The 13166-nt window shown below is 41.5% G+C and overlaps 1 protein-coding gene across 1 annotated transcript in view; it reads right to left on the reverse strand.

Moving 5' to 3' along the window:
• The window catches only part of LOC145404404 (uncharacterized), a 215879-nt gene that overhangs the window by 53321 nt on the left and 149392 nt on the right, over window positions 1-13166 (reverse strand). The window lies entirely within an intron of this gene.

The following is a 13166-nucleotide window of genomic DNA, read 5'->3' on the forward strand; positions in this document are numbered from 1 at the left end:
AAGAGTGCGAGATATGCCGTGATGGCATTGTGTGACACGAAGATGAAAGGGTGTGAAGTGGAGGAGTGGGAGGGTGTGAAATGTGTAAGATCGGGAATGAATGGGCGAGGAAGATGCAAAGAAGGAGTTGCTTTGTTGATGAATGAGGTGTGGCAGAGTGGAATATGAGACTATAAATGTGTCAGCTCGAGGTGTATGTATGTCAAGTTCAAGTCTGAGAAGGAGAAAGTGACAGTGAAAGTAGCATATGCACCGTATGAGGACAGCAGCGAGAGAGAAAGACAGGTTTTGAGATGAGCTGGGTGAAGTAGTGGGAGAAATGTTCAGAAGCTATAATGTGATTGTAATGGGGAGTATGAATGGAAGAGTAGGCAGTGGTCCTGATGATGACATAATGGGTTGTTATGGAGTACCAGGAGAAATGATAATGGGAACCAACTAAAGGATATGTGTCAGGAGAGGTGGTTCTGCATTTGTACCTCGTATTTCAAACACAAAGATGCACATAAATATACGTGGTATAGAGGGAACGGGGATCGTGTTGAAAGAAGCCTAATTGATTACATGCTCGTAGAGAGGTCGATGATGGGAATGGTTGCTGATACGAGGGCAGTGAGAGGACGATGTGGAAGTCTGTCAGATCATATGATTATGGTATGCAATATCAAGCTGACAGGAGAGAGGTGGATCAGGAGAGAGAGGAGCAGTCAGGGAGAAAGACTGAAAGTTGAGAAACTGACGATCAAAGAAATGGCAGATGATTACGGGACCAAAGTAGAGGAGGAGTTAGAATTAGTGAATTGGAATTAAATGGATCTGGACAACCTGTGGAATGGGATTGCTTAGTTAGGAATGCTCAAATGGTGTGTGGTGTGGCAAGAGTAACAACAAAGAAGAAAGGTATGGCACGGTGGGATGAGGAGGTTAAGAGAGCGGTGGAGGGAAGGAGGAAGAAGTGGCTGAAGTGGTTACAGGACATGGGTTCGGTAGAAATAAGAACTGAACATATTGAGAGCAAGAAGCACGTAAAGAGACTAGTGAAGAGGAAAAAGGAGGAGATAAATGAGGATCTAGGAAGAAAACTGAATGCGAACTACTCTGAAAAATGGAAGTTATTCTGGAAAGAGGTGCGGAAATGTAGAAGTGAAAGCGGAAAGAAATGTGATGGTGTGAAGGATGTAGGTGGTAGATAAACCCATAGGAATGAAGTAAGGACCAGATGGAAAGAATATTTTGAAAGCCTAATGAATGGGAATAGAGAAAGCAGAGCGGCTGTAAACATGATTGGTTTAGGGGCTGTGCAGAGAAGGAATGCAGTACCAGGAGACTTGACACTCGCACAGGTGAGGAGTGCTGTGAAGCGGCTGAAACATGGGAAAGCAGCTGGGATTGATGAGGTGTGTGCAGAGATGCTTAAGTGTGGTGGAGAGCATGGAATGAAGTGCTTGTTGGAGATATGTAAGAAGACATAGATGAGTGAAAATGTCCTTGGAGAGTGGAAAAAGGCTGTGATTTTACCCCTGTACAAAAATAAACGTGAGCGAAGTGAGTGCCAGAATTATCGTGACATAAGCTTATGGAGTGTCATAGGGAAGGTATATGGAAGAATTATTAAGTGAAAGTAAGAGAGATATCAGAAGTCCTAGTGAGTAATGAACAGGGTGGCTTTAGGAGTGGCAGAGGATGTGTGGATCAAATATTTGCAGTGAGACAGATAGTAGAGAAGGCATGTGAGAAGGACTATAATGTGTTTATGGCATTCATGGATCTGGAAAAAGCATATGACAAAGAGGACAGAGAAGGATTGTGGAAAGTTTTGCACATGTACGGTGTACATGGGAGTGGACTGTAGCACCAGTCGAGCAGGGCAGTACTCCCAAGGTGGATGGAAAGCTGATGACAGGGAGAGCTGGAGCTCCCGTTTCATCAGCCCTCGGGACTAGGTCCCGACCATCCCCCTTTGATGAAATTTTTCAGTGTCTCAGTAACACAGAAAGTAGACCAGCATGCTCTCCAATACAAGTTTCTCCAACTATCAAAACCAAACTACATGCACAGTACACACCACGCTTCCTTTTCACAATTAAAAAAAAAAAAAAAAAATGGCGTCAATTAACATAGCCTCGGAGTCCCCAGGGGGGGACCATAAATGCCCCCACCTTCAGCCCCTCTCCCGGTGACGATTCAAGGTGCCTGGAACCACTGTCTGACTCTCTTCTTCTTCATTTCTGCAACATTCGTGGCCTTTTCTCTAACTTCCGCTCTGTTGAGCACCACGTCTCCTCCTCTAAACCTCACCTTCTTTTCCTAACTGAGACTCAGCTGTCTGAGGCAACTGACAGCAAACCCTTTTCTGTATCCTCCTACTTTCTCTATACTAATTTCAAAGCCAAAGGTGGCTGTTGTGTATATATACGCAACAACTTATCTTGCTCTCGTGTTCCTGAACTCGATTCTTCTGAATTCTCTACACTCTGGTTTCGGCTTTCCTGTCATTCTCTGACTAAATATATCTGTGCTGTTTACTTATCTCCTAATTCTACTGACTATCAAAAATTCTTTTACTATCTTGCTTCTACGATGGAACACATTCTATCCATTTCTCCTTTCTCTGAAATCTCCATTCTTGGAGATTTCAAGTTCACCACCACCTTTGGCTCTCCTCTCCTATCACTGATCCACCTGGTGAACAAGCCTACACCTTTTCTATCCTTAATGACTTAGAGCAGCTTGTACAGCACCCTACCCGCAACCCTGACCGCCTTGGAGAGAGTTCCAACATACTTGATCTCTTCCTTACAACTAATCCTTCTACTTGCACTGTTAATCTTTTCTCTCCGTTGGGCTCCTCCGATTCAACTTTATCACATTAACCTGTCCTATTGCTCCAGTACGGCCTGTGGACCCTCCAAAAAAACGTCGTCTCTGGCACTTTGGAGCTGCGGATTGGGAGGCCCTCAGGCAATACTTCTTTGATTTTCCCTGGAATGATTATTGCTTCCATGGCCGGGAGCCATCTGGGTGTGCCTTGTGCATTACAGAGGTTATTCTCTCGGGCATGGAAGCATACATTCCTTTCTCATACCCTTTGACTAATGCACGAAAGCCTTGGTTTAATCACGCTTGTTCTAATGCTGTCCGCAACAAGGAGAGGGCCTATAAAAGGTACCGGAGCCAATCCATCCCTGAATCACATCTTTTATACATTTCTGCTCGGAATCGTGCTAAGTCTGTTCTTCGCTCTGCTAAAAATAATTTCATCCGTACAAAATGCTCTCAACTCTCTAACTCGAACTCTTCCTGCTCCTTCTGGCACCTTGCCAAAAACCTTTCTAACAACTTTACCTCATCATCCTTCCCTCCTCTTTTCTACTCTGATGGCTCTGTAGCTATTTCTTCTACTGATAAAGCAGATCTCTTCGCTCAGACTTTCTCTTCCAACTCCACCTTAGACGATTCCGGTGCTGTTCCTCCATCACTTCCCCCCTCTGACTTCCTCATGGCTAACATTAAAATTTCTTCAGCTGATGTATTTTCTGCCATTGCTGGCCTCAGTACTAATAAGGCATATGGGCCTGATGGAGTCCCTTCTGTTGTTCTCAAGAACTGTGCTTCTGTGCTTTCTCTCTGCCTAGGCAAACTCTTTCGCCTTTGTCTGTCAACTTGTACCTTTCCTTCTTGCTGGAAGTCTGCTCTCATTCAGCCAGTCCCAAAGAAGAATGACCATTCCCAACCCTCTAACTATCGTCCAATTGCTTTAACATCCTGTATCTCAAAAGTTTTCGAGTCATTTCTTAATAGAAAATTTTTAAAGCATCTTTCCTATCACAACCTTCTTTCTGATCGTCAGTATGGGTTCCGTCAGGGACGCTCCACAGGCGATCTTCTCACCTACCTTTCAGACTCCTGGTCATCCTCCTTTCAGGACTTTGGCGAAAGCTTTGCCATTGCACTTGACATCTCAAAGGCTTTCGATCGAGTCTGGCATAAATCTTTAATTTTCAAACTGCCCCCTTACGGTTACTATCCTTCTGTCTGTGCCTTCATCTCTAGCTTCCTTTCTGGTCGTTCTATAGCTGCTGTTGTAGACGGTTATCGTTCTTCTCCTAAATCTATTAACAGTGGTGTTCCTCAGGGCTCTGTCCTATCACCAACTCTCTTCCTTTTATTCATCAATGACCTTCTAAGCTGTACATCTAACCCTATCCACTCATACGCTGATGACTCCACCCTTCACCTTTCCATTCGATTCCCACAACGTTCATCTCAGCAGTTACTTCAACAGGCAAGGGATGAGGCTATGGCACACCTAATGGCTGACTTGGCTCGTATCTCTGACTGGGGTAAAAATAATCTGGTTGTTTTTAATGCATCAAAGACAGTTTTTGCACCTATCAACCCGACAAAATCTTCCACAGGTATACCCACTTATGTTTAATAATACTCAACTTAATCCTGCATCATCCTTGAACATGCTTGGGGTTTCATTTGCTCGGGACTTGTCTTGGAAAGATCATATTACATCTCTTGTAAAATCTGCTTCCAAGCGATTGGGTGTGCTAAGCCAACTCCGTTCCTTCTTTACCCCTGCACAATTGTTGACTCTATACAGGGGTTTTATCCGCCCCTGTGTGGAGTATAACTCTCATGTATGGGGGGGCTCAACACATACAGCTCTTCTCAATAGGGTGGAGTCAAAGGCTTTTCGTCTCATTAATTCTCCCCCTCCTACTGACTCCCTTCAACCTCTGTCTCTTTGCCGCAGTGTTGCATCTTTATCTCTTTTCTATCGCTACTTCAATGGACACTGTTCCTCTGAACTGTCTGCATGCATTCCTCCACTTCTACGACGGGCGCGTAGCACCCGTCTAGCAGCAAACTCTCACCCCTTTTCTGTCCAACTCTCTAATGCAAGAGTCAACCGTTACTCCCAGTCCTTCATTTATGCAACAGGTCAACTCTGGAACTGTCTCCCTCTGTCTGTATTTCCTGCTTCCTATGATCTCCAATCTTTCAAACGCAGTGTGTCCAGGCATCTCGAAATGAATGGATCTTGAATTTGGCTCTCTCTTGTATTTTGTTTTTCTCTTGGAGGGAACAGTATTGCGGGCTCATTGCCTTTGGTTCCTTCTTACTCATATAAAAAAAAAAAAAAAGATGGTAAGGTGCTAGGTGCCGTCAAGAGTTTGTATGATGGTAGTGATGCATGTGTAAGGGTTAATGGACATCTAAGCCAATGGTTCACAGTGTGGGCGTGCGAGAAGGTTGTGTGATGTCCCCATGGTTGTTCAATATATATATGTATGGGGTTATTGAGAGAAGTAAAAACACGAGTAATGGAGAGGGATGGAGATGGTAATGAGTGGTGATGGATGGAATATCTGAAATCTGTTTACACAGGAAAGCAAACAGCAACAGACCTTATGGTCCTTTCGAGGCTGCTTGTTAGAGAAAACTATGACTACAAGATCTAACTCTACATGTTGAAGGATAAGGATAGTAAAGCAAGAAGGCTCCCCCCACCACCAAACCCTCCAGGAAAAAGTGGGAAAAACCACCATGCAGCATGGAAAAACTGACATGGAAATTTTATAGGAAACACTGGAAAGGAAAAGTCACATTCTATAAAACTTTATCTATAAGCTACCCGATAGAGTAACCTGAAAGAGAAAGTAAACAAATAAAATAATAGTTACGGCATGACATTATAAACCGGTTATATTGAGTTAATGGGATTCTGTGGACATATCGTGGAAGCTACACACTGCACAGTGTGGATGTTTAGGGGTGGTGCAGCAGCCTTGCCTGGCGCTTTTAAGGCAGGCAGCAGTCAATCAGGCCCTAGCTCCGTTTGCTCCACTGAGACAAGGAACACTCCCATGTGGGAGAAGTACACAAGTTTCATCCTGAAGCAGTGCCCCCTGGTACATTAAAAAAATCCCGATGGTGGTCACTCGACTAACAGGGACCCTCAGTGATCCACAGCCCATCACAGGTCGAAAGGAAGAGTAGTGACCGTTAACTCAGGGTTATCTGTGCAGATCCTAATCTGTGCTTATATTGCTTTCTTTGCACTGGGGGGATTGAAAACTATATAGGACGGGTGTCTTAGATAAAAGGAGACTGCACAGTGCACAGTGTGGATGTGCAATGCACAGAGTGGATGTTTAGGGGTGGTGCAGCAACCTTCCCTGGCGCTTTTTATGTAGGCAGCAGTCAATCAGGCAATAGCTCCGTTCACTCCACTGAGACAAGGAACTCTCCCATGTGGGACAGTACACAAGTTTCATCCTGAAGCAGTGACCCCTGGTACATTAAAAAAATCCCGATGGTGGTCACTTGACTATCAGGGACCCTCAGTGATCCACATCCCATCACAGGTCGAAAGTAAAAGTAGTGACCGTTAACTCAGGGTTATCTGTGCAGATCCTAATCTGTGCTTACTGTATATTACCTCCCTTGCTTTGGGTAAATTGAAAAACGTATAATGACGTAACGTGACGCTATGTTAAGATTACGGGGTGTCCTGTAGACACGAGGGGACTGCACAGTGTGGATGTTTAGGGGTGGTGCGGCAGCCTTGCCTGGCGCTTTTAAGGTAGGCAGCAGTCAATCAGGCCCTAGCTCCATTCACTCCACTGAGACAGGGAACTCTCCCATATGGGACAAGTACACAAGTTTCATCCTGAAGCAGTGACCCCTGGTACATTAAAAAAATCCCAATGGTGGTCACTTGACTAACATGGACCCTCAGTGATCCACAGCCCATCACAGGTCGAAAGTAAGAGTAGTGACCGTTAACTCAGGGTTATCTGTGCAGATCCTAATCTGTGCTTATATTGCTTTGTTTGCACTGAATAAATTGAAAATGTATAATATCGTGACGCAACACTATGTACGGGTACATTGTTTACGGGGTGTCTTGTAGACTAAAGGGGCATGAACTTACATGTACCATAGCTATAAAAGCAAGTTATTCGGACAGAAAAAGAGTCAGCTGAGGATTTTCGTGCAAATACTTGTCTAATTTGTTTTTGAATGTCTCAATTGAGATACTGTTCACGGTATCTGAGGGTAATCTGTTCCAGATATTTACAACTCTGTTAAAGAAGAAGTATTTTGCTTCGTGGGATTGGAATCGCTTTCCCATGATTTTGCAGCCATTACTTCTGGTTTGACTCGACCGGTCTATATCAAAATATTTATTCATGTCTAAGTTGTCATATCCCTTCATGATTTTGAAAAATTCAATAAGGTCCCCTCTTAACCTGCGCTTCGTTAGGCTAAATAATTTAAGTTCTTCAAGGCGTTCCTCATATGATTTGTTTCTAAGTCGTTGCATCATTTTTGTGATTCTTCGCTGAATATTCTCTAATTTTTCAATGTCCTTTCTGTAGTACGGAGACCAGAATTGCACACAATACTCAAGATGGGGGCGCACTAGCGAGTTGTACAAGGCAAGTATGACTTTTTCCGATTTAAACTCGAAAGTTCTTCCAATAAAACCCACTAGCTTGTTTGCAATTTTAACCACATCGGTACACTGCTTGCTTGGTTTTAGGTCATTTGATATTATCACACCAATATTCTTTTCACTGTCTGTACTTGATAACTGAATATTGTTCATTTTGTAATTTGCATGGACATTGTTACTTCCAATATGAAGTACTTTACATTTTTCTGTGTTGAATTTCATTTGCCATTTTTCTGCCCAGCTTGCTAAAGTATTAAGGTCATTTTGTAACTGCTGCCACTGAAATTTTGAAGTGACTTTACTGGTTATTTTAGTATCATCTGCAAATTTGGATACTTTACAATTTAGACCCTCATCAATGTCATTTATATAGATAATAAAAAGTATCGGTCCAAGTACTGAGCCTTGGGGAACGCTGCTGATCACATTACGCCATTTGGATTCCTTTCCGTTTATCACAACTCGCTGTTTTCGGTCTGACAGCCAGTCTTGTAAACATTTTTGCGTCTTTCCTTTTATTCCATGTGCTTCTATTTTTCTCATGAGACGCTTGTGAGGGACAGTGTCAAATGCTTTCTGAAAGTCGAGGTAAATTATATCTACTGCTCATGAGTCATCGTATGATTTGTAAACATCATGGAAGAAGTCCAGTAAGTTAGTTAAGCATGAACGACGATGTCTGAATCCATGTTGCGAGTCTTTAATTATATTATTTTCTTCTAGATAATTAACTATTTTATCTCTTATGATTTTTTCCATTAACTTGCACACTACTGATGTTAAGCTGATTGGTCTGTAATTTCCTGGGTGCGACTCATTTCCTTTTTTGAAAATTGGTGTTACATTTGCTAGTTTCCATTCGCGTGGAACTTTCCCAGTACTTAATGATTTATTGAATAAGACAGAGAGTTTCAGCAGTAACTCATGTTTTGCTTCTTTGAGAATTCTCGGTGATATTTTATCGGGGCCAGGGGTTTTGTTTATGTCCGTACTATTTATGGCTGAAAGGATATCGTTATTATGGATAGCATAGTTACTAAGGACTGTGCTATTTGCTTGGTTTGTGGGTAACAGTAGGTTTCTGGTGGTGTTTTCTACTGTAAAAACAGACGCAGTACTGCTTGCAAGTACCGGACAAGAACTTGGTAAGCTAGTTCAGAGTTTTGCTGATGTCTGTGAGTGTCGTGCCTTGAAAGTTAGTGTAGAAAAAAGTAAAGTAATGGTTATTGAGGGAGAAGGTGACTCCCAGTGAGGTGTTACAGTGAACTGAGAGAGACTGAAATTGGTGAGAGCGTTCAAATACCTGGGTACAGTGATAGAAAAGAGAGGAAAATGTGCAAGGGAAGTTGAAAGTAGAGTGACACAAGTGAAATGCAGGCCTTGATAAGAAACTGAGGCTTGAGTGTTGCAGCTGCACGAGGCGTACATGGAGTGTCAGTGCCAACTTTTACACATGGATGTGAGACAATGGTGTGGCATGAAAATGAAAAGTCAAGAGTAAGAGCTGTGGAGATGGGACTGCTGAGGAATGTATGTGGAGTACAGAGGTTGGATACCATACGAAATAATGTGATTCGTGAAAGATGTGGTGTGAGGAAGTAGGTGGACACCAGAATCAAAGAAAGTGTACTGAGATGGTATGGTCATGTCAAGAGAGTGGATAACAATTGAGTGGTGAAAAAGGTATATCTGAGAGAATTAGAAAGAGGGAGGAGGCGAGGTAGGCCAAGAAGGTGGAGAGATATGGTGGATGAGTGTGTGAAAAAGAGAGGTTTAGAAGTCGGTGAGGCTAGGGAACTGACAAGAGATCGAGCTGGCTGGATGAATGTTGTGAGAAGTGCATGGCCAGGGATTTGGCACCCCTTTTTAACGTGGCAGCGTCTGGACTGACTCTATCGGATTCGTTTATGTGAAGCTACAGAACGTGGTGAATGATGTTGGCGTATCTGATAGAGCCAGGATTCCGGGGGCTTGAATGATGAGTGAATGGAAGCGTGGCCCATTGGACTGAGGAAATTTGGGCTGTCAGGACATTGCTAATCCTCACCCTACCCTATGGTGGGAAAGGAGGTTCTGATGATGATGATGATGATTACTATTATTAATATTATTTACTGATAATGATGATTATGACCTTGGGCTCTGGCAAAAGCACAGAAATATTCATTCGGCTATTTTATTTCCAGGATGGTAATTAGCAGTCTGAGGGAGCTGAAAAACTCCTTTGTGAAATCAGGAGAGATGAAGCCTTTGAATTCCATTTAAAATATTATATTTTGTATTAAATTCAATGCATTACAGTGATTAATGAAGAAAATACTAGACATGGGATTCAGCGATGCAGTATGGATATTGAAAGTTATATAAAAGGCAATACCGACATTATGAAAATAAGGAGAACAATACGTGTATACGAGCATGATAAGTTCAAAGAAATACTGCTGTGAAATATAACCCACGATTTTCTTCACTTAAAAGAGTAAACCACCGTCAAACTACAGTATATTCAGACGATGTATGCCACTGTGAAAAAAACTGAACTGGAATAATTGCCAACAGCAAACACGAAGCTTAGTGAGTGTATAGAAAAGAAAATGAGAATAAAAGTAGGCCTACTCGGAACGTATATAGTAGTTATGAAGATGTAAAATTATTAAGGAAAAAAAAAAAACATTTAATTTTCGAGAAGAGAAGTCAGAGAAAGTGTTGAAATACGAATGCAAACTGAAATGTAAAAAACGGGTAACGTGGTATGTGCTGAGAGACAGAGAAGTGAACTAATATTATAAAGTGAAGAAGAACATGAACAAGCATCTGAAAAACGAAAGTGTGAGAATTAAAGTGTTGAGCTGCACAGAAGTAGTAGGATAGGTGGCAAAGCAAGGAAAGTGACCAAATAAAGTGATAAAAGTGAGGGAATTGAAGCGTTCAGTGTCAGAGAATAAGAACAAGTGTTTAAGTAAAAACGGAAGTGAACAAGTGTCAGAATATAAAAAAAAGTGAACAAGTAATTGAATATAAGAGAAATAAAATGCCGTATAGAGAGAAGAAACTAAGCATATGAAAGAACAAAGAAAATACTCAAACACAACTATCATAAGTAATAGGAAAGTCTTTAAAAACTGAGTAAACGGTCAAGAAATAGAACTGTCCATTTCTTGCCACCATCTCTTCCCAACATCGTAATGGGTAAGTTAAGGAAAAGTCTTTTGTAACACTCAACAATATATGGGCCCCCTCACTACGGCGATGTCTTTCATAATTTATTCCTGCTGCTTCAAGATATTTTTCTTTAACCAATGAAAGACCTCAAACTGAACATAATAGTGTGGGAATATATATAATACAATATATAGTACTCCATCGTAGTTATGAGAGCCATTCCACAGATGTTCACAACGCTAAATACGTAATTTGGTTAGACGTATTGTTGGAAAAACCGTAGCAGATGTTAGAGTCTATTTGACTGACCGGTGCACTTGAGATGCATGGGGCAAATAGTGTGTTTGTTTCACGGCTGCTGATTTGCTGCCGATGATGTCATTGAAGAAAATGCAGGCATGTATTGTAGTGCAACATGCGGACGTACAGTAGGTATACACCGTGAGTGGATATTATGGTGCAACCTGTAGACGCAGGTGTACACCGTGGGTGGATGCAGGGCAACATGCGGATGTGGGTCTACACCGTGGGTAGATAATTTGCTTCAAACATCACTCATCGTTTTATAAAACTTTATAAGCAAGTTTAATTTTCTTCGATAAGAGTAAACTTTTAAATCAAATTTTGACCTCTTCAGCTTCGGAAATTATTCCATATTTAATCTGGCTCTTGTACCAAAGGCAATTTAAAAATATAAATATAATGTGTTAAAATAAGAAGAGGTGGAGATTTCAATCTTTGGCGGCTAATGAGCAGCGCGATTCACACACACCCTACTGGCCCCATACATCTTAGATGCACAGGTCAATCAAATGGTTTATATATACATACATATATATATATATATATATATATATATATATATATATAGATAGATAGATAGATAGATAGATAGATAGATAGATAGATATAGATAGATAGATAGATAGATATAGATATAGATATATATAATATAGATAGATGGATACATAGAGATAAAGACAGATGGGTATTCAAATAGATATAGGCTATAAGTGACTCCACTTACAGCCAGTAGTAATAGAAATAGTAAAACAGATTTCAGATACATTTATGAAAAAAAAAAAAAAAGAGAGACGAAATCATCAGAAGCGTTCTTATAATTTTAAGTGAATAAATATGCTCATGGAAAAAAGCAACCGAAATACAATGCATGCAACAATTTTCTTTCCCAAGGAACGGAGAGACAGGAGAAAAGATGCTTCTCAGTATTACAGGCTGAGGTTAGGATTCTCTTCCACTTAGTCTAAAGAACATTACTCAAAAGGGAACAGTACCCACGTAAAGCCAGTTCAGACATAAGAATAGAGAAGGCATGTTAACCTTTCGCCTAGTATGGATGAATAAACGTTTTATTAGTACAGGTACCACAGAACCAGTAAGTTGTAGTAGTTAGAAGGTTTTAAATTATTTCGATTAACGTTTTCTGCCGCTAGAAATTCTCTTAGCTGAGTTAAATGATTTAAATATATATAGCCCTTTGAGTAAACTCAAAAAGCGAAAAAATCAATAATTACGGCCTTGCTCACGCAGCAAGAGGAGGTGTTATGTTTTGAGTGGAGCGCGCGTGTGTATGTATGTGAGTGCCTGGGCGTTGGCGTGTATGTGCGTGCGTGGGAGCGTGCATATGTGTGTGTGTGTGTGTGTGTGTGTGTGTGTGTGTGTGTGTGTGTGTGTGTGTGTGTGTGTGTGTGTGTGTGTGTGTGTGTGTGTGTGTGTGTGTGTGTGTGTGTAAAACAATAACTCATTTTTTATCCTAATAACTCTATATTAGGTGGAAAGGTCGAAGGATTGCTCTTCAAGAAACCTATTACAATTTTATAACAATAGGTTAAAGGTCAATGATACAGAGCCTGGGCATATGTTGACCTATCTAAGTCAGATTAAACCTTTCTTAATTTAGACCTAACTCTCGGGAATGGCTGCGGCAGACACAAGAGTGAAGTGATTCATCTTTCAGATCAGTCAGTCAAAGGTCGTCACATGGCAAGGTCAAAGTTTCACCCGTGTAAAAATAGCCCAGAGTTTTAATCCAGTTTTAACCAAACTTGGTGGAAGAGTTGATAGCCACCCACGGCGTAAGCCGATTGTTTTCTAGAACAATAGGACAAAGGCCAAGGTCACAGACCAAAGTCAACTTTTTTTTTCTTATTTAGACCAAATTTTACGGAAAGGCTGAAGATGTCGGGAATAAAAGCATCCGATTTTGAGAAGTCAATCAGAGGTCAAGGTCATAGAGAAAGGTTAATTGTCAAGATCATAAGGCAAGGTCAACTCAGTTTTGACTTGATTTGAACCAATCTTGGTGGAAGGATTAACAGTAACGCAACAACGAAGTGATTCATCTATCAGAACAACAGGTCAAAGATGAAGGCTACTGAGAAAGGTCAAACTCCGGCCAGTGCGCACGCGTGCGTGTGTGTGGGGGGGAGGGGGGACAGGGTGGATCAAAGTTCCACCCGTGTGTGTGTGTGTGTGTGTGTGTGTGTGTGTGTGTGTGTGTGTGCGTGCG

This window comes from Coenobita brevimanus, chromosome 63, assembly GCF_032717465.1.
Source record: "Coenobita brevimanus isolate Jiangsu-jjx chromosome 63, ASM3271746v2, whole genome shotgun sequence".
Taxonomy (NCBI): domain Eukaryota; kingdom Metazoa; phylum Arthropoda; class Malacostraca; order Decapoda; family Coenobitidae; genus Coenobita; species Coenobita brevimanus.